This window comes from Podarcis filfolensis (genome assembly GCF_964270895.1).
Source record: "Podarcis filfolensis genome assembly, chromosome: 16".
Taxonomy (NCBI): domain Eukaryota; kingdom Metazoa; phylum Chordata; class Lepidosauria; order Squamata; family Lacertidae; genus Podarcis; species Podarcis filfolensis.
This window is the reverse complement of record NC_139620.1, coordinates 29,054,651-29,081,729: the sequence shown is the minus strand read 5'-3', so window position 1 is coordinate 29,081,729 and position 27,079 is coordinate 29,054,651. Positions and strand designations below refer to the sequence as shown.

Sequence of the window (27,079 nt, the reverse complement as noted above, 5' to 3'; positions counted from 1 at the left end):
AACGGCTCACTTTCTGGCACTGTTTACAAACAGTGTCTGAGCGCCCCCGGTGGGGTCGACCTAGAGCCCAGCGAAGCACGCTGGCTTCGACTTGCCCCGGGTGGGGGTGTCCAGTTCTGGCACAAGGTCGGGGAGGAAAGGTGTTTTTCCAGCTTCATTTCCTTGTCCAGCCGCAGGGCGATCAGCTCGAGCCAGAATTCCAGTTCCACTTTGCCCCGAATTCCAACCACCACGAAACCGAAAGGGGAGGGGGAGAAAGGGCAAGTTCTCTTTTCTGCGGTTAAATCAATGAAAGCGAAAGATCTGGCGAGGAAAAAGCCTCGAGGGCTGACGGAAAAGAGCAAGCCAGCATGCAGTCACAAACAAAGCAAAGCAAAACAGATCCGGTTCTGCAGCTGAAGCTGAACGAAAATCCCCTTACCTCTGGAGCTTACTTGTTCGAGCCATTGAATAGCAGCCTAGCAGGCTCCAAAACCACAAGAAACTGCAGAAGGGGCGGCACGTATAGACGACCCCCCCCAGCTGCTCAGCACGATCGTCCTAGAAAAATGTGCGAATCCGAGCAGCAAACAAAACGCCCCCCCCCCCGCATCCCAGCTCCAAACCGACAAAGAGCTTGCGGAGGCAGAGTGACACAAAACCGACCCAGAGATGTTTACTGTTCTACTGCCCCAGATAACAGGCTCAAGGACCGCCTGCATCTTGCAGGGAATTTCTGAGATGCTATGATCAGGGGTAAACATACCGCCCTTGTGGTGCGCAGCCCTGAAAGATGGAGGGGCAAAGGGAGTGCGGAGCGTGAGAAGGAAATTAAATCACCGACGCATACAGAAGATTACAGAACTGAATTGGCTAGGATAAGCTCTTGTCCCCCTCTCGGTAACACGCTAATTAAAAACAACAACACCCATCTTGCAAAACAATTTCTTTCTAAACAAAAAACCCTCATGGAGGCTATTGTGTCCCCTATTACCTCCACAGGCTGCAAAAGCCAAATCCCCCTGCACTCCTTTCTCAGACTGCTCGAACAAGGGAGAAGGAAGAGGGGAGCCTTTTGTGTATATGCAAACTGATGCTTAAATTTGAATCTAAAAAAACTCTAGAACATACAAAGCATTAAGTTGCATGCTATTGGGTTTCTGAGCCTGTGCAGAGTACATTCCAATACACACTCACCTATAGCAATTCTATTAAGAAACTGGACTTCCATTTGAGACAAACTGGTAACAGGAGTCCCTGGCTAGCAGCTCTGATCAGACCTTTCTCAAGGATGCACAATTCTTTTCCTTCTACAGCAAATAGAAAAACAACTATTCTTTTAGTCCATGTGTTGGAGGTTTCTCTTCTTTTGTTCAGGATTTATTTATCTTTTAACGGTGAGCCCTTGGAAGAGACATGAGGCCCACAGACGCCACTAAAATTGGTTTTAGCCATTCTAAACTTTCAGTGTCACAACAAGACACCAAAAAAACTCAAGTAAATAAATCTAGCACTCAAGGACTAGTACGAGGCTCATAATATCACTTAATAAGTTGAGGAAATTTTTTAAAATAAAATAATTCTTTCTCCTCAGGCCAAACAGACCACATTACTTAAGGTTCTCATCTTAAGAGGCTCCAAGAGATCAGATGATGTTGAAATTGCTGTAAGTTGCCTCTGCCAAGAGGATGCAATAGAATATAAACATTGCAGTTATTAGCAAATTAATAAGTATTAGTCAAGGCCATCACTATCCCAGAGTATTTTTTATATATTTTTCTGAATTACTTTTATAACACTTTTGTTTGTCAGATGCTCATTATCTGAATGCAATTGCTTCCCTGTCCTTTTGTATTACTGTTGCTGTCTTCCTAGGCTGCAATCCTACATACTTACACCTTGGGAATAACTGAACTTGAGTGTGGATTTTGAGTACATAAGCAGTAGAACTGTAGCCTGTTCATATTTTCAAAAGCCTTGGCTGGTTTACATAGAGGCTGGTTAAGCAGAGGCAGGATATCATCGCCCAAACAACAAACATCATTTTGGGAAGTTGCTGTAAGCCCCTCTGAACCTCCAGGGAATATGAAAATATAGTCAATAAAGAAGTTGACCGGACACACACACAATATAAATACCCTACCTCCCTTCAACAGAGGCAACCATACAGATAAAGGGATCGTCATCAGCCCCAAAGTTCACCCCCCCCAAAAAATACCTCTTGGATCACAAATGTTGGGGAGGAGGAAAGGACAAGTCCACCCCAATTATAAACTGATCCTGCCCATCAGTGACAACCCTTCCAGGAAGGATTACCTGAACTCCTCACAATCCTCAGGTGGTTTTTTTTTGGGGGGGGGAGGAATGAAAGAGAAGGGGGAGGGAGGGAGACAAGACCCTGGAATGTGTGGGGAGCGTATCCCCCACCCTATCGAGATGCCCCCCCCCGCCAAACACCAACTCACACACACAGCCCAGTCGCCCTTTCTTCCTTCTTTCCTCGTCCCAGCCGGGAAAAAAGGGCAGGGGACCACCAAGCGGCCGTGGAGGGTGGCTACCTGCTGTGGGGGGCCAGGGTCGCGCCGCCACCGCCGCCTCCTCAGCGAGCGCCGCCGACCATGCCCCGAAGCGAGGCGGGCAGCGGGGTGGGTGGGCTTGTGTGTCCTGTGAGGGAGGAGAGGGGGGGGGTCATAGAAAGCGCCAACCGCCGCCGCTGCTGCTCCCGAGCCGGGCCCCCCCGCTCTCCTCAGGGCCCAGAAGCGACCGAGAAGTCATCCTGCTCGTCCTTCGGTCGCCGGTGTCGTCGTGGTTGCCGCCGCCACTCTCTCCTCCTTCACGACCCCCCTCGCGCGCTCAGGTTTAACGCCGCCCCGCCCCCTCGCCTGGCTTTTGTTTTGCTTGGACTCTTCTGCTTTTTCGTCCCCTTTCTCTCTCTCCGCCCCCTCTGCTCGCGCGCGCACTTCAGCCCAAGGCGCACGCGCGGTGTCGTTAATTTATTAGAAGCGGGAGTGGGGTGGGGGGAGGAACGCTCGCGTTTGGGCTCCTCCCCCCCTCGAGCGCGCGCGCTTCGACGCGAAAGACTCGTGATTTGCCTTGCCCTCTCCGCCCCCCTCCCCATCTCTCTAACTCCGCCCACACTTGGTGCGCGCGCAGTTGAGGCTCCTGAGCCGCCGTTAAAAAACGTGGATTCGTGGTTTTTAAACACCCCCTCCGCTTCCCACACGGTCTTTCGGGTTGTGTGGGTTTTTTAAAAAAACCAACAACTCCGCCCCCTTTTAGCCCTCTCTGTCCCGTGCGCGCGGACTTTCAAGGCGGGGCGCGCGCGCGCGCAGCTAATTGCGCGCTGCCGTTAATAAGCGCTGTGGGCCGGGGGGAGGGGCAGCACGGCGACGTTTGGCCCGCGCGCGGACTTTGAGGCAAGGCGCATGCGCCTCTGGGAAAGGCGGGAGTTTGTAGCCGTTAAATGAATATATAAATACAGTACTGAATATACAATAATAGACGTGGGGTGTTGCCGCCGCCGTAGCACCTTGTCAATCACGAGTGATAGACTCCCCCACTTTCTTAAGAACAACAACGTTGCAGTTGTTGCAAAGGGCGGCGTGTGCGGAATGCAGTAATGATGCAGAATACATAGATAAATACGTATTTTGTGTGGTTTTTATCTTGTATTTTTATGTTGTGTGAACTGTCTGAGATCTACCGAGGGCGGTATACAAATTTAAATAAATAAATAATATGGGTAAAGTTGTTTTTTTAAATGACATCACGTGTTAATTAGCTGATGAGCTATTTATTGCACTTGGATGGTGCGGTCCCATCAAATATTTTATTGGGAGGGCTAAAGAGACCTTGGCCCCTAGGAGTTGGCTCCTATGCTGGCAACTATTTGTGCGGATAATCTTAAGGATAACAATTCATGCTTTGATGAAGTCCACAAACGCTAATGCTTTATGGTGCCGCTCAACTTTGGGTTGCTATAGAAACAAAGTTGATTGTGGATTCCGAGGACTTCCGGGTTAGCGCGAACGGCTAATGGCGGATTCCCTCCGAGCTCCGGAGGGAATCGGCTCTTCAGGAGTTGGGTCTTCCCGCTGCGGCGACGCGGGGACCCTTAGAAATCACAGGCGCGGAAGCCTGTGAACTTGGTGACTCGGCGGGCACCATTTGCGCCCCCCCGACCTGTGAAGAAGCCTTTTTAAAGGCTTTGGAACGGGGGACGGGGTGAGTGGCGCGGTGCTGAGAGTCGACTGCTTCTCCTGGGGAGTGAAGCCGCGAGCCATGGTCGGAGGGCGCTGACTTTTTCCTGTGAACAATCGGACCCTAAAAGTAACAACCCGTGAGTAGTACGGAAATTGGACTTTTTAAGGAAATTTCTTTGGAATTTGGCACGATCGGGGAAGGCGCAAACAGGAAGTCCGCCTCCCCGCCTTGTAAAAGATCTAAAGCAAGGACTAGTTAACTAAAGTCGAGAGAATTGTCTTTTCGATAAAAGATATCAATTTCACGATTTGGCGATACAAGTATAAGTAATTGTGCTGGAGGATAAGAGTTAATTTTGAGAGTTGAAGTTCCACCCCCCCCCCCCGGACCCGGGAGCGATTCGCGAGAGAGCCTGCTGAGGAGATATAGAGAAGTTTGACAGCTGTCAAAATTAGCTGTCAAAAAGGAAAAAGAGAACTTTGTTTCTGCTGTCTCTGCTGGATACAGTTGCTGCAACTTGGTTATATTTTGTTGAAAATAAGTAAGAACTGATACAAATTAACCTGACTTTTGGATTTTAACTGGAAAGAATACTAAGTTACCAAATCCCTCTAGAGGGGGACTTGGGACACTACAAGAATGGCTGGAAGAGGGAAAATTCAGGCTGGGCTGGACAGAGTATTTGTTCTCCTGGGAAAGTTACAAGGCCAAATTGAGGTTTTGTCTACAAATGTAACAACCTTGAGCTTAAAAGTAAATAACATTACGGAACTCGATAAGGACTTGACTCAGGAAGCCCATGCAGCTGGACAAAAAGAGAACTTTGAGAATTCTGAAAGTGTGGAGAAAGAGATATACGCTGTTTCTGAGGAGAAGGAAGGAGGAGCTGTAATTTTGCAAACGACAAAGGAGAGCCAGAGGCCTGATATCATGCTTAAAAAGGGAAACAAGAAATCAAACCAAAGGCCTGACAGGATGACTACAAAGGAAAATAAGTACTGGATGATGAAATTCTGGTTTAAATTGGTGACGGAAGAATGGAGAGATCTCTTTGTGTGGAGACCTGAAGACCTATGGATTACAAATCTGATTAAAGTGGAAGCTGGAGTTTTTGTGACAATTGGACTTTTGGACCTTGCTTTTAAGTATGGAGGTCTGGCTGGAAGAAATTTGGACTTTATTGGGACAGAGCTCCTCCGAAATTTGGAGTTCAATATTAAGGACTATCAAAAAAACCGGCAGAGAGGAACTGAGAGAGAATTAAGAGCCTCGGACGTGAGATCTCCAGGCTGACAGAAGATTAAGACTGGATATTTGTTGGGGATCGAGACCGGGAAAGGGGGTGGTGGGGTTTGAGAATCCAAAGGGTGTATAATTATGATCTGTCTTATTTTTTTTGTTTGGTTATTAATATGAAAATTGGGAAATTCGTGGAATGGAATTAGGGTCAACTTTAGGAAAAAGGTTTGTGTATTGAGGTACAAATATTGATGTTTATAAGTTAAAATAAGTTAAAAAAAATGAATTAAATATAAAAAGGTTAAAAATTGGGGATAGGAACTTGTTGAACAAACAACTTGAATTGGAATGCAAGAAGGGGAGGTGTGGGGAAGTCTGGGAAATATGGTAATGAAAATATGGAACTGTAAATTTGATGTGTTTTTAAATTTTTCCTTTCTTTTTTTTATTTGCATTTTTTGTTCTTTTTGATTTTTTTGTATTGAATTTGAAAAATCTTAATAAATATTTCATAAAAAAAACAAAGTTGATTGTGGATTCCCAACACATTTAGATAATTTCCTTTACTTTTATTAAAGATTTATCATAACAAGATAACCAGTAATTTCTCTTTGTCGAGGAAATATGTGGAGACAAATTCCAGAGGAGTATTTTGTATTGTTTTTGCCTACCAAAGCCTTTGTGAAGAGTCGCTGTGATTATTTTGTAAACTTCTCAGGCTCAAATTGAATTGTCAATTTTTGTCCTTTTTTGCTGTAATATATAATATAGAGGGAGAGATGTTGAGTGTTTTGGTTGTGTTTTTATATATCAATCTGATACATAAATTACGTAATCATAAGGTTCAATGCTTTCACGTGGATTTTTATCACACTACATTTGTTAATTGCCTTGCTGTTACCAGGATGTCTGTTTCGACACAATTGTTTTGTGTGCTTTCCCTGAATGGCTGTTCTTAATCATTATCACTGACTGTACTTTACTATATCCTTTCTTTCTGGCCTCTTCATTTACCCCCCCCCCCCCCCCGCTCTTCCCAGATAAACTGGTAATTCAAGAACAATGGTGCATCTGATTAAGAGGACCCCTGTCTGCCAACCTTCATCAACTTGATGTCCTTCAGGTAAAATCTTTATAGTGGGGGTGGAGAGCTGAAAAAAGTCACATCTGGCAACCAATGTGCCCCTCTGGTTTCAGGTAGTACATGGGTAGATATCTAAAAAAAACCTGGGGCACAAATTTTCACGGCCCACTAGCAGCTATGGTGACTCATTCACCAGAAGTAATGTATTTTGCTCTTTGTTTATCTAATTTAGGCAGCAGCCAAAGGGACTTACTTTTGAATAGGCTGGAATAGGATTGCACTGTAAGGCTACGATCCTATGCATGCTTTCCCATGGATAAGTCTACACAGGACACAGTAAGGACTTCCTTCTTACATAGTCAAGCATAAGATTACACAGGCTGCGCACACGCCAAACATTTAAAGTTCATGACTGCCTCCAAAGCATTCTGGGAACTGTAGTTAACGGTGCTGGGAATTATAGCTCTTTGAGGCAAACTACAATTCCCAGGATTCTTTGGGAGAAAATATTTTGTGAAACTGGCTACATAAACAAAGCCCCCAACTCCTGATTTGTGTTGTCTCCTTGCTATTACATAGTTGAAGTTGGAGAAGTTTATCTTTAAACAAAAGGAATTATTTTAAAATGTAAACCTATGCATATAAATTAGCATATGCAAATGTTATACGAACCAGCATCTTTTGGTGATGCATTTCCTCTTCATGGCCACGTTGATGCATTAAGAAGCCCCCTTATGTGAAGTGAAACTCAATAACGTAAGGAAAATAAACATCTGGAACAGGTAACGGTTTTTAATCTGCAAGATTATGACTTTGTAACCTTTTAATGTTATTTATTTAGAGATGTTGTATAGCACAGAAAGTGTCATCTAGCAATCAAATAATAACAAATAAAAAAAACAACTAAAACATCCATGATGAAACAATTATAATCAATTCAGCAGTACAAAAGCTTTTTTTTTTATAAAAAAAAGACCTCAAAGGTACCATTGCACCAGTGTTGGCGATGTGCTCTATAGCAGGAAGTTAGCTACTTTTCTGTTGCCTTATAAAGTATGCATCTTTACCTTCATATACATTCAGCATAATTAAAAGAGCTTTCCTCACCTTTACTTTTAGGAATCTCCACAGCCACAGTGTCCTATGCCAAGCAATGCACGGCCAAAACATTACAGGCTGACTTGACGGCAGGTTCAGGATGTCCATACTATGGGGAGGTAGGTTGATGCACATGACTTAAAAGCCCTACTTGTGAGCACTTATGATGTCACTCTTTACCACATGCACAGTGGGTCCCCTGAAAGAAGGATGCGCCACTCAGCATGGGAAGGGGTCTTGAGGCCTTTTCGAAGGCTCTTCTTTGCTAATTCACTACACTCTCATTTAATGCTGGACCACTTCATAATGATCAATAACCCTACGTTCCACGCTCAGTTCATGGGGCTTATGTTGGCATTTAAAGCCCTGAATAGCCTGGGGTCCTGTTAACACTTCCAATATCAACCTGGTGTGTTAAGATCAACGAAAGACGGTCTCTGGGTGGTCCCTGTGTTAAATGAGAGTTCTGTGCGGGCCTGCGGAACAGCCTGCATCTGTAGAATGACTTTGACCTAACTTTTTATTCTATTAGGTGTCACGTAAAAACCTACATTTTGTTGTCAAGCTTTAAGTCTGAAGGATTAAGTCATTTTTGTTGTTACTTATGCACTTTACTAGAATAAAAAAAATGTTTTTGCTTATTTTGTATTATGATTTACATTACCTTTTAATTTTTTGTTGTTAAACCCTGCAACCATTTTTGGCGAAAGGTAGTTTTATAAATAAAGCAGAGCAGGTTCAATTGCCATTCAGATTACAGGGCACAGCCATGGGCAATAGCCAGGATTTATGTTAGGGAGACAGGGTGCCCCCCTGTCATTATCCTCTGTCTGGCTCTGTCTATCAGATTCAGAATGAAATGTCTCAACAACAGTTGTTTTAAATGACTTTCTTTTGTCCCCAAGTGCTCAGAAAAATCTGTCAAAATCTTTCTGCAATTTCTATTTTTAGTTAAGTATTTTTGTTTATTTACTTGATTGGGGAGACAGCTGCTCTCTCCCACCCTCTGAATACTCCCATGCACACAGCCTTTCCTCCATACAGGACTTAGGTAAAATACTTGACACGCCATAATGACCTAAGAAGAGCAAGTTCCCCTCCTGCAGTTAGCAGCAACTGGTTTACATGGGCTCTATTCCAGGAATAACAACTCCTGAGCTCACCTTTGATTGGTTAGGCTTATATCAAGGCTGGGAAATCAGAGTCTCTCCGAATGCACTTCAGCTCCCATCAGCCCCATCAAGCGAAACCAATTACCAGGGCTGCTGGGAGCTGAAGACCAGAAGTATCAGGAGAGCCGCAGATTCCTGTTCCCCTGTTTACATATTCAGAGAGTGAATCACAGTCTGAGCAGTGAGATAAAAAGAGCCCAGTAATTTAAGAGAAGGCTGTTATCTTTAAGGATCATTAAATACGGTAGATATTGTTATAGTAGGTTTTTTTGGGGGGGCTCCCTTAAACCCTAGAAATTAATAAACGGTAGGATTTTGATTATTTGGGATGTGAAGCTAGAAATCCCAGCTATAGAGGAATTCATGGGCTCGCCTATGCAAAATGACCTGGCCAAGCTATGGACATTAAGAAACAATACAGGGCCATTGAGAGCCATCGCAATGCAAGAGAACTGTCCTTCCCCCTTGCCCTGTGAACAGAGTTTGGAAAGTTCTCAGGGTAAATGGGTGTGAGTTGACAGGAAAAGAGAGTTTTTAGCAGGGCGTTCTGGGAAGAAGAAGGTAGAAGATAGTCTGGGGTCCACTTCCCATCATCCCTGACCATGTAGGGCCAACGTGGTTTCTTAAGGGCCATAGTTCAGTGGTAGAGCATCGGTTTTGCATGCAGAAGGTCCCAGGTTTAATCCCCAGCATCTCCAGGTAGGGCTTGGAGAGCATCTCTGTCCGAAATCCAGGAGAGCTGCTGCCAGTCAGTGTACATACTGCTGAGCTAGACAGACCACTGGTATAAACTCAGTATAAGGCAACATCCTATCTCCCCTGCATTCCTATACAACTCTCTGAGCTTAGGCCACACTGGCTTGGGGCTGAGAGCATATTATACCATAATAGATGTGTTATTCTCTAGTGTGCCTCAATACTCTTTGTTGCTTTCTCTATACAGTGGTACCTCTGGTTACGAACTTAATTCATTCCGGAGGTCCGTTCTTAACCTGAAACTGTTCTTAACCTGAGGTACCACTTTAGCTAATGGGGCCTCCTGTTGCCACTGTGCCGCCGACAAGCGATTTCTGTTCTCATCCTGGGGCAAAGTTCTTAACCTGAGGTACTACTTCTGGGTTAGCGGAGTCTGTAACCCGAAGTGTTTGTAACCCGAGGTGTTTGTAACCCGAGGTACCACTGTACTACGACATGTCTTGCTGGTGGGATCCAGACAACATGGTTATAGCAATAGGCCATCATGCATAGATATAGTATTACGGTGGCTCCATCTTGTGGTGGAATTTCCTGTGTCTTTTTTTTGTATGTCTGTTAAAAATGATAAATCATTATACAGTGCTACCTCGGTTTTTGAATGTCTCAGAAGTCAAACGTTTCAGTTTTCGAACGCCGAAAACCCGGAAGTAAATGCTTCGGTTTTTGAACAAACCACGGAAGTTGAACACGCTACGCGGCTTCCGCTGAGTCCAAGATAGCTGTCGGCTATTGAGGTTTCGGTTTTCAAACGTTTCAGAAGTTGAACGGTCTTCCAGAACTGATTACATTCAAAAACCAAGGTACCATTGTATAGGAAAAATAATTCATCGACAACCAGGGGTTTTTTTCCTTAATGGGCAAACATTTATCATAGAAGGAGGGGCTAACAACAGCTCTGGAGGCAATAATGGGTTGTTTGAGGGATGATAAACTGAAGCTGAATCCTGTCGAGACAGAGGGTGTACCGATGGGCAGTTTTCATGACGGGAAACAGGGTGTATGATCTGCCCTTGGTCACATTCCCCCTAAGAGCATCAGCTTCATAGTTGGGGGGCAGGTACTCCTGGATCCAGCACTGCCACTTGAGAACCAGGTGGTAAAGAGGGCCTGGTGCCAACTCCAGTTGGTGAGACCAGCTGTGGTCATTCTTGGACCAGGATAGCCTTGCCATTCTGCTGCATGCTCTTGTAAACCTTTGCTTAGATTGCTGTAATGCCCTCTACATTGGGCTTCCCTGAAGACTGCAGCTAGTGCAGAATGCTGCTCTTAGACTCTGATAGGTTCATCAGCAGGCAGTCATATTACAACCCATACTTTGCCTAGTATGGCGCTGTGGTCTAAACCACTGAGCCTCTTGGGCCTGCCAGTCAGAAGGTCAGCAGTTTGAATCCCCACAACTGAGTGAGCTCCTGTTGTTCTCTCCCAGATCCTGCCAACCTAGCAGTTTGAAAGCACACCAGTGCAAGTAGATAACTAGGCACTGCTGCGGCGGGAAGGGAAACGGCGTTTCGTGCGCTCTGGTTTCTGTCACGGTGTTCTGTTGTGCCAGAAGCGGTTTAGTCCTGCTGGCCACATGACCCGGAAAGCTGTCTGTGGACAAACGCTGGCTCCCTTGGCCTGAAAGCGAGATGAGCGCCGCAACCACATAGTCTCCTTTGACTGGACTTAACCGTCCAGGGGTCCTTGACCTTTTTTTACCTTTACTTTGCCTAGCACTGGTTGACTATACTTTACTGCCGGGTTGGGGAACCTCAGGCCTGGGGCCTAGATATAGCCCTCCAAGCCTACATATCTGACCCTCAAGAATCTCCTTAGGTCACAGCTTCACCTCAGCTACCACCTTCTCCTCTGATCAAACCACCTCCCCAGCCTTACTTTATACCCTCCTTGAGCATTTTATGGACCTGGCTGAAATGTGGTATTAAACTCTGATAATTTTTTTAAAAAAATTGTTCCACAAGAATTTTACACCGTTTAATTGTAAACAAAGCAACAGCCTCGGAGCAATTTGTAAAAATAGAATAAAACAATAGAATTATCAGTAAAAACATTTTAAAGCAACTATATAAAACATTTTAAAATAATTAAAATAAATGGTAAGCTAAAAGCCAGATTAAAATGCCTTTCAATATTCTGTGTGTCTGGATAAGCTTGGCTAGACAAAAAAGTTTTTAGCTGGAGCCGGAAAGAGGACAGTGAAGGCGCCTGCCTGATGTCAATGGACAGGGAGTTCCCAAGTGCAGGTGCACAAAAAGATCAATTTCTGGCTTCCAGGTGGAAAAACCAAAATTGGAGACAGAACTGTTAGAACCCAGTACTAAGAATGTGTCTAAAATGTACAATTTGCTGCTGAAATGGAATACACAAGATGAAACGGTTAAATCGGTCATGATTAAATGGGCTCAGGACATTGGTCATAATATTTTGTTTGCTGATTGGGAAAAGTTGTGGACCACCGGGATAAAATTTACGGCATGTAATGCCTTAAGAGAAAACATTATGAAAATGATATATAGGTGGTACATAACCCCAGTCAAGCTTGCAAAGATTTACCATGTGCCTGACAACAAATGTTGGAAATGTAAAGAAACTGAAGGTACATTTTTTCATCTTTGGTGGACCTGCCCGAAGATTAAGGCATTCTGGGAAATGATCTATAATGAACTTAAAAAGGTATTTAAATATACTTTCCCCAAGAAACCAGAGGCCTTTCTCTTGGGTATTGTCGGCCAAGGGGTGTTAAAGACGGATATAACTTTCTTTATGTATGCTACAACAGCAGCTAGAATACTCATTGCAAAGTACTGGAAGACGCAAGAACTACCCACACTGGAAGAATGGCAGATGAAGGTGATAGACTATATGGGCTTGGCAGAAATGACGAGCAGAATCCGAAACCAGGGAAGAGAAGCAGCGCAAGAAGAATGGAAAAAATTCAAGGACTACTTAAGGAAATATCATAAAGTTAATGAAAGTTAGAATGATGTTGGACTGGAAAGTAAATGGTTACTATTAGCAATGGTTAAGACAAGGAAAATAAGGAAGAATAGTCTAAATTTAAATTAAAATAAGGGAAGATTTGCTGAACAATCGATAAGAATTTGGAATACAGAAAGGGGAAGCATGAGGAAGTCGGGGAAGATAGGATATGAAATTAGGATATGAAATGACACATGTTTTTTGTTTTGTTTTTGTTTTTGTATGTTTATGTTTGTTGTATTGTGTTTATATGGAAAAATAAAAATATTTAAAAAAAAAAAACAAAAAGATCAATTTCTTACCAATGCAGAACGAGTATCATGTGGCACCGTTAGCAGTGCCAGTTCCACAGATCAAAGTGGCCCTAAATCCAGAGATTACTTGTGCTTTAGGGGAGCTGCATTGATTGCAGAGGGAATCATCTGGTTTAGGAAGGAGAAAGCATGGGAGAGCATTAGTTGAACAAGGGTGAATTAACAGAAGCGAGTGGGGTTCACAATTCACATTCAGCCAAAGGTCCACACTTACCAGGGAGTATGTCCCCACTGACCATTAGGGACGGGTGAATCTGTCAATTTCAGCTTCTCATTTTTCAGCTTTAAGTTCACGTCTCCTGTTTCCATATCAGTCTGCATTGTTTTTAAAAGTCCTTATAAAAAAACCCATCCACATTTTAATACAAATTTCTCCTAATATACATGTTTGCATGCAGTTTTGCCTAATACTGTATGCACATTTTTTCAGAGCAATTTTTCCAGAATAATGCATGTTACTTTCACAAATATATGCATTTCAGTGGACACATTACCCCATGCTTGGCTGAAGAACTGCACTGCAAAACTTGGGGAAGTGTGGATTTCCAAAGGTGGCTGTGTTTTGGTTTGGTAATTGGCTTGGAAAGTGTGGATTAGCGAGGTGGGTTCACCTACAAATGCAAACTGAGTCACATTTCTCCCGCTGTCCTCACTGAACACAGAATGACTTGCTTCTAAGTAAGCAAATCTGTAAATAAAAAAAAGATGTCCCCCCCCCATTTCTGCCACCCCTCCCTTTGACAATTTCTTAGTAGTGTGAAAAACTGCCTATCTCCTATTTGCAGCCAACGGACTGGTAAGATAGCATGCTACCACAGCAACAGATTTTCTATATTGTTCTCTCTGGCCATAAATTAAATACATTTCCCCCCCACACACCCTCTCTTTCCTCCTCTCCCTCCATCTCACCAGCCGGCAGCGAAAAAAATTGGTGGCATTTCAGACCATTTAAACATATAATTATTGCATCAAGAGCTGAGCCAAAGGGTTGCTGCACTTTGCCATCCTGTAGCTAATGGCCTTGCAGACGCACCAACGACCAACAGAACCACCAACATTCTGTCCCTCGCAAGGAAACATTATGTTCTTTGTTGCCCCGCAGATGTCACAAGCCACGTTGTTTGTTGTTGGCAAGGCAGCCTTCGCAAGTAACCTCGCTCTGACATCCACCCTAGAATAGTTCTTTTAAAAAGCAGGCCAGCCAAGCCAGTGCTTCCAGAAGGAGATGCCCACTTTCACGGCTGGCGGGGCATTGCCTCGCCAGCCCCTGCTAGCCTGCCTTCTTACTTACAAACAGCTCATAGGCTCGCACTGGCTGGCAGCTTCCTCCGCCTTAGTCTCAGTGTTGAGATTTGGCAGCAAGGAGGATGGGGACGGAAGTAGGGCCTCATCAGCACTATGCATGTAAAACAGCCTCATACCACTTTAAACTGTTGTGGCTTCCCCCAAAGCATCCTGGGAACTGTAGTTTTTCAAGGGTGCTAAGCAGAGCCGCCAACTTGTGAGGGAGATTGGGGGTGCCCATGTTGCGTGTGCGACGCCCTGATGTCATGGCAGGATGTCAGAGGAGCCAGGGGCGGAGCTGAACGCAGTGGCAGCGTGGCTTCAGTGGCTCCGCCTCCTCCTCCTGCTGCCGCCACCAGCCAGGGGCTGCTTTCCCTCCTAATGCTCCATGGCAGGAGGAGAAGGAGCCACACACTGAAGCCACACCGTGCTTGGCTCTGTGCTCAACCCAGTTTTTTAAAAAACATTGGGGAGGCAGTGTCCTCCCTGAAATATTGGGGGGGGGCAAAGAGTTGGATCCTCAGGAGTTAGCACCCCTGTCACAGAGGTATGATTTCCACAGTGGTTTAGCAGTCATTCCCTCTTCTCAGGGAACTCTGGGAGTTTTAGTTCTGTGATGGGAATAAAAGATGCAAACTGGATATTGTTCCGATTCCCAAGTCTGACGATTTAATGGTGACAGTACCCCCACCAGTCTATCCAGGTGAACCCTAGGGAAGTGAGGGATGAATGTGTATTAAAGGTAAAGGTAAAGGGACCCCTGACTGTTAAGTCCAGTTGTGGACGACTCTGGGGTTGCGGCGCTCATCTTGCTTTATTGGCCGAGGGAGCCGGCGTACAGCTTCTGGGTCATGTGGCCAGCATGACTAAGCTGCTTCTGGCGAACCAGAGCAGCGCACGGAAACGCCATTTACCTTCCCGCCAGAGCGGTACCTATTTATCTACTTGCACTTTGTGCTTTCAAACTGCTAGGTTGGCAGCAGCTGGGACCGAGCAACGGGAGCTCACCCTGTCGCGGGGACTCAAACCGCTGACCTTCTGATCAGCAAGCCCTAGGCTCTGTGTTTTAACCCACAGCGTCACCCGCGTCCCTTTAAATGTGTATTACTTTTGTTATTTCCCCACTTATAGATGCTGAATTATCATTGTTGCATCATTTCTCTATATCTGCTCATTGCATTATCTGCTTGCGCTGAATAGCAGTGACTTGCTTGTACACAGCATGTGAAAATAAATATGTCAGGTTTTTTGTTTTTTGTTTGTAAAGTAGACTGTGGACAGGACCACATTCCCAGAAGGCAGCATCCTAGCCTAGGAGGGACAGGGTGGGCTACGTGGCGCACACAGTTCTGCCCTCCAACACATACCCACCACTTCCCATTTCTGCCACCCGAGGTGACTGCCTCTCTCTTCCTAACAATAGGGCCGGGTCTGGAGATTTTTTCTTGGAGGGCGGGGGGGACGATGACATACATCATGCACTACTTAGATGAGTCACAGACCATCATTGACTTCTAGCAGCCAAAACTAACAGGCATTTGAAGGGAGTCTCCCACATCGTACTTCTCCAACCTAAACCTCTTCCTCTGGTGCTAGTGCAAAGGATTCTGGTTCATCTAATTATATGCTGTAATTATAGCTCTGCATTTATTGAAGCAGCCTTCGGAACAACTAGAACCCATTTCTGATGTACAGAGAACACAGTTTTCCTTATTTGGATGTCACGGCTGCACCTATCTTTGCAGCTGCTGCTGCAAGCAGAACCTGTTTACGGAGGAGACAATTCTGTATAATGGGGGCTATTAAATTTAGCATCTGTGAGCAAAAGTATGCAAATAGCCATCAAGCCAGTGACCTCACCCAGCTACTATTTTCCTTACTTTCTAGACCTCCTTCCTCCCTCTCCTTTTTTTTTTTTTTTTTTGCAAAGGCCACTCCCAACACATTTTCTAATTTTTAGTTTGCGCAAGCCCTTAAATGCTGCAACATGTTTCACGGTTTTTAAAGCACTTGTGGAGAGCGGCTCCAATTCTGATTAGAGCAGTGCCACTGGAGGAGGGGATGTTGAAGCTTTCCTCCACTTGTGCTGTTTTCCTGATCTAAATCCCCCCCAACCCCCTGCCCACCCTCTCTCCTGCCAGTACTCCCACTGGGGGGGCAGGGAATACAGACACGATAAAAGTATGTGTCCTTTTACAAACTGAGTCTAGAGCAGGGGTCAGCAAACTTTTTCAGCAAGGGGCCGGTCCACTGTCCCTCAGACCTTGTGGGGGGCTGGAATATATTTTGAATTCCTATTCCTATGCCCCACAAATAACCCAGAGATGCATTTTAAATAAAAGGACACATTCTACTCATGTAAAAACACGCTGATTCCCAGATCGTCCGCGGGCCGGATTTAGAAGGCAGTTGGGCTGGATCTGGCCCCCGGGCCTTAGTTTGCCTACCCATGGTCTAGAGGCAGCTTCAGGGGTGGGTGGGTTGTGATTTGGATCAGGATAATGGCATGGGGGGATGGGACGCGGGTGGCGCTGTGGGTAAAACCTCAGTGCCTAGGACTTGCCGATCGCATGGTCGGCGGTTCGAATCCCCGCGGCGGGGTGCGCTCCCGTCGTTTGGTCCCAGCGCCTGCCCACCTAGCAGTTCGAAAGCACCCCCGGCTGCAAGTAGATAAATAGGGACCGCTTACCAGCGGGAAGGTAAACGGCGTTCCGTGTGCTGCGCTGGCTCGCCAGATGCAGCTTCGTCACGCTGGCCACGTGACCCGGAAGTGTCTGCGGACAGCGCTGGCTCCCGGCCTCTAGAGTGAGATGAGCGCACAACCCTAGAGTCTGGCAAGACTGGCCCATACGGGCAGGGGTACCTTTACCTTTATTAATGGCATGGGGAAAGGACAATCTATTGGTATCCTTCCTTATTGCAACATAGAGGCAGCTTGTGAAGGGTCCCAAGAGAAGATCTTAACAGGTGAGCAGCCTGACGCATTTTCCAGCATCACTGCTGCAATAAAAACCATCCTCTCGCAGTTGCTTTAAACCAGGGCTAGGGATCCTGTAACTCTCCAGTTGCTGTTGGACTCTGCTTCCCATCCGCTCCAGCCAATACAGCCCATGGTCGGCAAAGATGGGAGTTACTGTTTAACCACAGAGGACCACAAGTTTAGGAAAGGGCGTGGCTTGGTTGTAGAGCGTCTGCTTTGTATGCAGAATGTCTCAGGTTTAATCCTAGGCATCTCCAGGTAAACCTGGGAAACAGTGGAAAGGTTGTTGCCACTCGGTGTATGCAGTACTGAGCAGGATGGACCGATTGCTCTGACTTGATATAAGGCAGCTTCCCATGTGCCTCATTTCTGCTAAGGAGTGTGTGAGCGGGGGGAACACTTTAAGAGACCTGATAATGGATGTCTTCCGGGTCACATTTCTTTTGACCCTGACTCGTCCCTAATGATGAGTACAATATTTGTAAAGCAACAAGCCTTTTGTGATGGGCCATGAATTAATAGCAGAAAAACTGCAATAGCTGCCGCTGCTGTGCTTAATTGTCTTGCTCACTCCACACACGACGCTACTCAAGCAAGTAGACTGCTAGCCAGGCTGGCTGTATGCCTTCCGTTACAGAGAATAGTCCTCTGTTTGGAGAACCTTAAGAAAGGAGGGAAGCAGAATCATTTAAGATGCCCATCAGCAATCAGAATCTAGACAGCAGACTGAGCGGGCACCAAGGACATTACAGTGAAATGTCCTTTTCTTGCAGCCAACTCAGTGCTGACCCACTGTAATCAATGCACCATATGGATGTACTCTGAACAGGACTAATGTTGGATACAAGCTGTTGCAATTCCATTTAAATTATGGCTATTTCTCCCCCTAAAACTGTCTCTTATATAAATGGAGTATATACAGGCAAAGCAGCGTCTTCTTTGGTGATGGATAAATGGCGACTCTACCACTTGCATGAGAATACCCAGGGCATTACATGTGACTCAGCCTCTAGTCAAATCTGTGTCCAGGGCAGCTGTTTACCAGCTCCATCTGGTACGTAGGCTGAGACCCTATCTGCCTGCAGACTGTCTCGCCAGAGTAGTGCATGCTCTGGTTATCTCCCGCTTGGACTACTGCAATGCACTCTACGTGGGGCTACCTTTGAAGGTGACTCGGAAACTACAACTAATCCAGAATGCGGAAGCTAGACTGGTGACTGGGGGCGGCCGCCGAGACCATATAACACCGGTCTTGAAAGACCTACATTGGCTCCCAGTACGTTTCCGAGCACAATTCAAAGTGTTGGTGCTGACCTTTAAAGCCCTAAACGGCCTCGGTCCAGTATACCTGAAGGAGCGTCTCCACCCCCATCATTCTGCCCGGACGCTGAGGTCCAGCGCCGAGGGCCTTCTGGCGGTTCCCTTCTTGCGAGAAGCAAAGCTACAGGGAACCAGGCAGAGGGCCTTCTCGGTAGTGGCGCCCACCCTGTGGAACGCCCTTCCAGCAGATGTCAAAGCGATAAACAACTACCTGACATTCAGAAGACATCTTAAGGCAGCCCTGTTCAGGGAAGTTTTTAACGTGTGATATTTTACTGTATTTTTGGTTTTTATGGAAGCCACCCAGAGTGGCTGGGGAGGCCCAGCCAGATGGGCGGGGTATAAATAATAAATTATTATTAATTATTATTAGTCCAGGGACGGCTTCCTTCCAGGTGCTGTTGGACTCCCAACTTCCATCAGCTCCAGCCAGCATGACCAAAGGGTGATGCAAGTGATACTTCAGGAGCATCTGGAGGAACACACCCCTGCTTTGTTCTTCATGGCACCTGGCTCCACAGTCTGCAGAGATCCACCACCAGCAACGCACACACAAAGGCCTCACAGAATTCAGCTGGGTTGCTACCGCCTCCGTTCTTCTTCTTCCAGGGTCACAGTCAGGTGGTAGAGAACTTATGACCCTCCAGATGTTGTTGGACTCCAGCTTCCATCAGCCCCAGCCAGCAGGGTCATTGGTCAGGGATGATGGGAGCTGGAGTTCAGAAACATCAGGAGAGGGCCCCAGGTTGCCTAGCCCTGCTCTAAGTCTTCCTGCACAGCTCCAGCATACCACTTGAAGTGTGAGAGAAGGAACCAGAGCAGTTTTTTAACTTCAAGAAGCCTAGTTTGAGCTTGTCAGGAGACCCACACGAGTCCCGATTCTTTGCAACTGGGAACCTTCATGCATTTCACAGAATTATATTAAAGCAGTGTATATTGCTGGCTGGCTGCCTGTCTTAAAAGCCAATTTAAGAGGGTGGCAGCATCAACTTTCTAAAGGCAAACAATTGCAAGCTGAGTGCCCTCTCTCGCAGCTGGGAGAGCGATTGTAATCTGCAGGGTTCACATGCCGGTGACAACCCGCTAAACAAGCAGTGTAAGCAGCTTAAAAATAGATCTGCACAGTGATTATTATTTCCACACTGCTGCTTCATTTTTCTGCTATAGCTTCTGGTAGCAATGTAGGCAGGTATCCTTTTAAGTCTATAGGCATTAGAGTCTCCTGGGGATACAGCTGCAGCCATGGAGGAGCTAATATTTCCATCTTGAATGTTTTCATATCTATTAATCTCTTATTTTTTCCCTTTGAAAACTTGTGCCATAAGGAGGAACAGGAATCAGGTCTACAGTAGAGAGGAGGAACCTTTGGTGGGAGTTGTAGTTTGGCAACATCTGGAGGGTCAAAGGTTCCCCTTCCCCGTTCTATGCTTTTCAGTGGGCTTTGCAATTTCATTAGCAAATTGCCAAGTTCATGTGATTGTGGACTTTTTCACATAGATCTTTTGCCACCAGTGATGCAGTAGGTTTCTCTTGGGACGGGAGAACCTGAAAAACTAGGCTATATGCTTTGGGCACAAGTTTCTAGGACCCACTTCAAGATATGTTGGGCTAGCCTGCAGTCAGTTGTGGTTCTCCTGAGATGGAAGCTGCCAGTGGTAGAATAATTTGGAGATTTGTTGAACCTTTGACCCTCCACATATTGCTGAACTACAACTCCAGCCAGTCCCAGCCAGCATAGCCAATGGCCACTGAGGATGGGAGTTGCAGTTCAGCAATAGCTTGAGGGACGAAGATTCATCACACCTCATCTATAGACTTAACTCCTTCCTATAGATAGGCTTGTAGGAGGAGAATATGGTAGGAATATGTCTAGCCTCCCACTTCTTTTTCTCAAGGAGGTGGGTCAATTTTTTTTAAAGGTATAATTCCTCTCTCTTGCAGAATCTGAAAAAAGCCTCTTTTCAGTGCACATGGACTTTGGAATCCCTGGCCCAGAGATTCTCCCATACCTGATGGTCTTCTACTGTAAAGACCATCCTTTTAAGGAAGGCCCCTGGTTGCTATTTTATTAAACTGTTACTGAGTTTTTAGATGCTGTGTTTTCTACAGACCCTTGCAAGCTCTGTAACAGTGAGGCAAACATGCTCCTATACCAGGGGAACTGGAGCCCGAAGGGACTTTACACCTGTTATCGTGATGTCTGTTGCTGCCCTACGCACAGGAGTAACTGTGCAGGAACGCCACACTTTTTCTTTTTCCTTTTAGGATGCCTTTCATAAGTTTGGTAAAGGCTTTAATTTTGCCACACAGTTTCTTTGTTGCTAGGGTGTGGCCGACAGGGATCCCCGTCTCGTCTCCTCCCTCTAGTTTGATTTGGCTTCAGCTGCCCTTTGGCTACAACTGTCAAGGGCAAGGGTTCTCTAGTCTGAATTGTGAAGTAGGCGATGTCTCAGGATGGACAAATAGAATGGGTGCTGTTGCTGTTACAGTGCATGAGGCAGTCAGTTAGTCGGAGGACAGGGATGCTGCCTGTCAGGCAAAATAGCAAGGGTAATGGTGGATTGGGTCATGTGAGTTGTCAGGGGAAGGGATTGGCTGTCCTATGCATGGGGAAGGCAGTTGGCCCATGCAGCACTCTTCCTGATTGGCTCAGGAGCGCCTGCCCCTCAGGTCCCCCCCCCTTTCCTAGGGTGGGATGGTACCCTGGATTCAAACCCAGCACCTGTACATGCAAAGTGTAAGCCAGGAGTGGGGAACCTGTGGTGCTCCAGGTGGGTTGGACTCCCAACTCCCTTTGGCCCTAGCCAACGGTCAGGAAGGTGGGAGGTGTAATATGACGTCGGAAGACCAGATTGTCAGTTTGCATTTCTTAGTACAGAAAGTATTGATCTGATGCATAGAGATCTTTCCTATTCTAATTAATTCAAGAGGGTACTGGAAGCTTCTGTGTGTGAAAGAAACAAGCAGAAACTTCTTGATGTTTGGGTTATTCCTTCAGAGAAGCCGAGTACAGCTGGCTTAAACTGGTTCTGTTATCTCTTCTGTCAAGCTCATGCTGACTATAATTATAGGCCAGGAGGAGCCTGGGTTTCACTTTCTCTTTCTATCTCTTCTCTTTCTGGTGTGGTGTTCTCTACATAGTATGCTTAGTGTCAAGGTTTAGACTTGTAAGTTTAAGTCAAGTCTGGCGCAACTGGATTTCTTATGGACAGTGCCAATCCTGAATGTATTGGATTTGTGACCATTATGCTCATTTGCCTTCAGTAGCAATTAAAGCTCTGCTGGATGAAATGCAATTGCTTCTGGTCTATTTTGGGGGAATCCTGTAAAGTGTTGTAAGTTGTTACTCTGCTAACTATACATTGGAATCTACCCTGGATCAGTTCCATGACACAAGATTCCTCATGCCATGCAATTAGCAACTGCTGCCATGCTATGGAGTGGGGGGTGGAATGTCTCCCCGCCCCTCAGTTCTTGAATATTGCCCCAAGGGTGCGCACCTAGGTTGGCTGCAGGTCTCCTGTCCAGGAAGTGATGTGGGCGTTATGTGAACTGTCTTCTTTTCCTTATGCATATTATGCTCCAAAATGGTACTCATGAGCAGCGAAGGGGACTCAAACTCCTGCCTGGAGTGGTGCCTGGTGACTTGGCCACTTGCTGGCTGTGTCACCAAGTTGTGACACAGTGGTGTGCATTGGCAGGCATTTATCAGCTCACTCCGTGGGCAATTCCTACTTTGTTGGCTTTGACAGTGCTTCCATGGAGATTGGGAGGGTGCCTGGTGTTTTGTGCTGTTCCAGCAGTTGTTAGCACAGGAAGGGAAAGAGCACACAGGATATCGTGGCTCTTCTGCAAGCAAAATGGCAGCATATTCCACCCCCCATCCCCCAGCACAGGGTTATTTGGTAAATAGCTTAACCTGAGCATAATAAGTAGTGCACTATACTACTTTTTCTATTTTTAAATCCTGGAAGTGCTAATTTATTATTTAAGCAAAAATGGATTTAAGATAATTAAGAGAGTCAGCTTTAACTTGGGTGCTGAAAATCTTCATGTGTCCTCAATTAACATTTTGTTCTTGGTTTTTTTGGTGTTGTTGTTAAAGAAAGGCAGCTGCCACATTCATTCTACATATGCACAATACTTTCTTACTTTGGTAATCCAGGATCACAATTTAATGATTTATTCACATTTGTTTGTACAAGAATCAGATGGCATATACTAAAAAGACATTTAATTAAAAAAAAGTATATACGTTTACATCAACAGAAGATGAAATATAAACCTTTTCTACTCACAGTCATTCTATACATATCATAATAAACAAATCACAAATCTGTCACACAATATAAACGTTTAGTTGTTATAATGTAACAACATACAGAAAACCGTTATAAAATTTTGCTTTCGTTTTAGGTTTTAAATCTTACCATTAACTAAAATTAGCTGTGCGGGATGTTTGGGGTACATGACTAAGGCACCAACAGTACAAAGCAAATACAAAAGCAGAAATATTTCCTTGGGAGTGCTCTACGTTGAAACACCACAAGAAAAGGCAACAATAGAAAGTAAACCTGCTGCAGCCTTTACAAGTTTCTTCTGGGATCACAAGGTTAGTCCTATGGTTGAATTTCTTCCAATATATCACTTCAGTTCTGATCACAGCACATGCTACAACACTGATGGCTAGGATGAACTTCACCAAGGTGCACTTTTCATTAGCGTTTTGTATTTCAGACAAATCATTCAAGCCAAAGCATAAATGCATTTTAGACTCATGTGAAAAGGATTTCTTGGACTTAAACTGCAACACTTACAAAAATACTTTCCCTTAAATTTGGGATTGCTTCAAAACATTGCTTTATAAATATAGAAGTACTATGCAAAGGACTAAAAGTGAAATCATAAGTATGTATACCCCTATCTGAGCTATTTTAAAAATTGGTTTATTAAGCAAGCATTTGGGATAGATACTGAACTTACAGAAACCAACGTACCCTTTAAGAATTTACAATCCCCATGACAGCTTCTTGGCTGATGTATTTCTGACAAATTATAAATATACCATAGTGTAGCACGTAGTATATAGCACATTATGCTCAGTAGCAGAAGCAATAAGGTCTGCATGGCCCCAAAGTCCAAGGTTCAATCCCTGGCACCTCCGGCTTAAAAGAATATCGCAGAGCAGGGCTGGGAAAAACCTCCCTATTAATGATATTTGAGAGCCACTGCAAGTACTTTGGTAGATGTGCCAATGATCTGACTCTCTCTAAGGCGGCTTCATATTTAAGTATTTTAAAGCAGAAACAAACTTGGTTGCCTTCAATTACCAAAGTCCTCCTGCAGCTCTCATATCTTACCTATGTGATAATGCAGTTACCAATTAAAACACACGTTACGAGGCTTCCCATGTATGGCACACACGTATGGCTTGGGGCAGGAGGGAGTAGGCCTCAGAAAGCAAAAGTTCAATCAATCACATAATTTTCTTGGATTATACCACTGAATTGCAGGGTCTTACTAGCCGAAGACTGGAATGTTTGGCAGCTTGCATATGTTGCAGCTTACAGGAGCTGAACGGAGAATGTGCACAAACTGACAGAATGAATAGTGTATATATTTTGCCTGATCAATATGCATAGTCTCCAAGCTGAATATGAAGCTATCCAAAGGATTTCATATAGTGACCGGTGAAGATGCACATTCTGCACTCAACTCACATGAAACCCAAAATACGCATTTCTTATACCAAAGATCCCTGAACAAACTTTAGTATAACTGCATACCTATATTGGTAACATGAGCTCATGTTCTCCATCACTTTAGTAGGAATTCCTGGGACAGTCATGCAGAAATAGACAGGTAATAAAAACCCATTGGTATAAGCATTTATCTTAAAAATATTTCCTGTTGAAAATCCTGCTTTTATGCTCAAGGTGGAATTTCACTCCTTAAAACATTTGATGTCTGCAATTAGTGCTTTCAAGTCAATCTGTTTTAAAAGCAGACAGAAGTAATGCCTCAAAGCACCAGATATTAGTAAATTGTGCCCATGGCTTCTTTTGTAGAGTTGTAAATCCAAGGTAATGTTCATACTACTAAAGTTAAATCTCCAAAGCATAACTGCAAGGAGTAAATGAAAAGCTGGCAAAGCTCTTAATAAAACGGTGGTGTTATTTCAGTAGAGCTTTTCTAACAGTCAAAACTCACCAAGTTAATTCTGTAATGATTGTACAGGCAGAGCCTAGGGCTATAAACTGAATGAGGTGCAGGCATTTGGCTAAGATATGATTTGTAAAACGACCAAGAAAAGTTTCCACCCGAGTACAAACAGCGAAGTATAGAATCCTAATAAAACTGACATCTTCGCAGTTTTCCCAACTATGTCCCCTACTCGTGGTTTACAAAGAAGTAGTACTATGGACCATAAGAGTTAATAGAAAATGCCCTTTGAAGACAAACTTTTGTTTACTAAAAGTTAGTCTGCTTAAACAAAGTCCTAAATTATTCATTAAGAAAATGTTTGGATTTTGGGTCCTGTAAGCACCCTTTTATACTGGGCCCCGAATTCAGTTAAAGTGTCTGTAGCTACAATCCTAAAGTCATTTACTCAGAAGTAAACCTCATTGAGTTCAATGGGACTTACTCCCAGGTAAGTGTGCATAGGATTGCAGCTTAAGTCTCAATGAGACAAGTAAACATGCTTACGGTTGTGCAGCATGCCCCATTGGAACCAATCAAAACGATTTTAGGTGTGACTAACCAGTGTCCCAATACTTTCAATGGGATTTGGTTATCACTAACTTGAGGTGGATAGGGGCCTGGAACCATCCTATGTATCATTACTTGGGAGTTGTTCTGTCAATCTCAGTAAATATGTAAAATGATAGAGCTGCCAAGAGTCTAGGTTAATGCTTTCTAAATTATACTGCAGATAAAATTAGTGCTATCACCAGCAAGTGTCCTTTAATACAACAGACGTCAGATTCCCATCTAAATGCTTTATCAAAGAGCAAATAAAATTATTTGAAAGGTTAATGTAAAGATACAAGATTAAAATTTATTTTTGATTAATTACAAGTGCGTCTTTGTTCGCATTAGTAAGCGTTCTTTATACAGTCTATTCTTCACTGCTGCCAAAACACAACAGAGCAGAGAAAAAACAGCTAAAACAAAACTATTTTTTTCCTAAGTTATTTGCTGGATAGAATTTAATTCAACACAACTCGGAGGTAACTTTTTCAATTGTAGGCATGTGGCACTTAGACAATCATCTTTGCACAGAAAGCTTGTAACAGTCATGCGAGGGCACAGTAATTATCTTAAACAAGGCAAATTTCTCACCACAGAGCAGTGGGGAAAGTAAAGGAGGCACTGCACTGGAACATTACACCTAGTAAACTCCACATGATACAGTTTCAGAAACAAATACTTAAAAGAGCTATCATTAGAAAAGGTAAAGTGTTCAATGAAACATGATTTAGTGATAGCTTCGTTTGGTGGCCCTAAATCAGCATTATCAATAAACAATTTAACTGAGCAGTAGATCAAATCAGAGCTTATCACCACAGGGAAGATTACAGCAAGGTAAATTCTAAATTTCTTATTCAAAGATGCAGTGTTCCTTTGTCAGAGCCCTCCGTGTAAATTCAAAAATTGTAAAGATACCTGAAGTGTTTCATTGATATTTAATATGTAGACTGAGTTCAACATATTCATATGAATATTTCCACTCACTAATGAATACCACATGGCGCCTTTCCACAACGGAAAACTACCGAAGATGAAATGTGGTATCTAAATTACTCTCTCGCTGCTATTGAGCTGCTACTTTCTGTCTGCAAGGCTATCATTCTAAGAATACCTACTGGTCCTACTGAACTCACTGGGATTTACTTCTGAGTAAACATGCTTAGGATATGAATATCTTTCAAATATGACAGTAGATGCTTTGGGAGTACCATTCAAATTGAAAATTGTTGACGTACCTAGGACTGCTGAAAGAGGTGACAGAACGGCCCCCCGCCCATCATTAAGGTTTGGTTAACAAAGCAAGATTTCTGGATGTCCTAGTAAAATGCCCTGCAATAAATAATTTACATGTGTAGAAGAAATCGGAGCAAGTGCATGATTTTAATATTAATGTCACCTGTACTGTCACTCAGTCCATCTGCACTGTGCATGTTAGTAACCACTACTGCTTAAAGAAGTGCAAAAGAGTGGAGGATGCCACTGACTTAAAGTGCCCTAAATTGTAGCTTTTTCTTTAAAAAATAAAAATGCTACTAACAAAACAAATCTAGAAAATAAAACAGTTCACGATGTAGAAATCTTTGTCTGCCACTTCTAGGTTAAAATCTGGGGATGAAACACTGCATCTTTCAAAACAGAAAAGGAAGCAGTATTGTCAGCAGTAGGTGCATATGGAAGTACAGTACTGCATAAAGGTCAGTAATGGACATTACACACAGGAATATCAGTGACAATTTTTTCAGGCATAAATAAAGAATCCATTGAAAGCATAAAAGCCAGGACTACCAGAAATGGTTCTCCTGAATGGCTTGAAGTGGTTAGTGGATAAGCTGAAATAGGCCACAAGGCATGACCATAGATAAAGAACCAGGAAGATAACATCTATGTGGAGTATGTCCAGCCCTTGAACTCCTTTTTC

General features: G+C 44.3%; 2 protein-coding genes and 1 long non-coding RNA gene across 5 annotated transcripts in view; 1 reads left to right on the top strand and 2 right to left on the bottom strand.

The window, feature by feature from the left end:
• YPEL1 (yippee like 1) overlaps positions 1–7,706 on the bottom strand; it is a 27,466-nt gene extending 19,760 nt beyond the window's left edge. The window contains exon 1 of one of the 3 annotated variants that reach the window (XM_083590746.1): positions 7,613–7,706. The gene's annotated coding sequence lies outside the window, so the exon portion shown is untranslated. Of the gene's footprint in view, positions 1–421; positions 907–2,537; positions 2,901–7,612 lie in introns of those variants that run through there. The other 2 variants (XM_083590744.1, XM_083590745.1) reach the window with 2 other exon arrangements.
• LOC310751418 lies at positions 3,039–22,981 on the top strand. Its single transcript, XR_014542468.1, has 4 exons — positions 3,039–3,976; positions 5,948–6,544; positions 7,625–7,722; positions 22,825–22,981. It is a non-coding gene; the product is annotated as an uncharacterized lncRNA (long non-coding RNA).
• MAPK1 (mitogen-activated protein kinase 1) overlaps positions 22,561–27,079 on the bottom strand; it is a 34,294-nt gene continuing 29,775 nt past the window's right edge. The window contains exon 9 of the mRNA XM_083590462.1: positions 22,561–27,079. The gene's annotated coding sequence lies outside the window, so the exon portion shown is untranslated.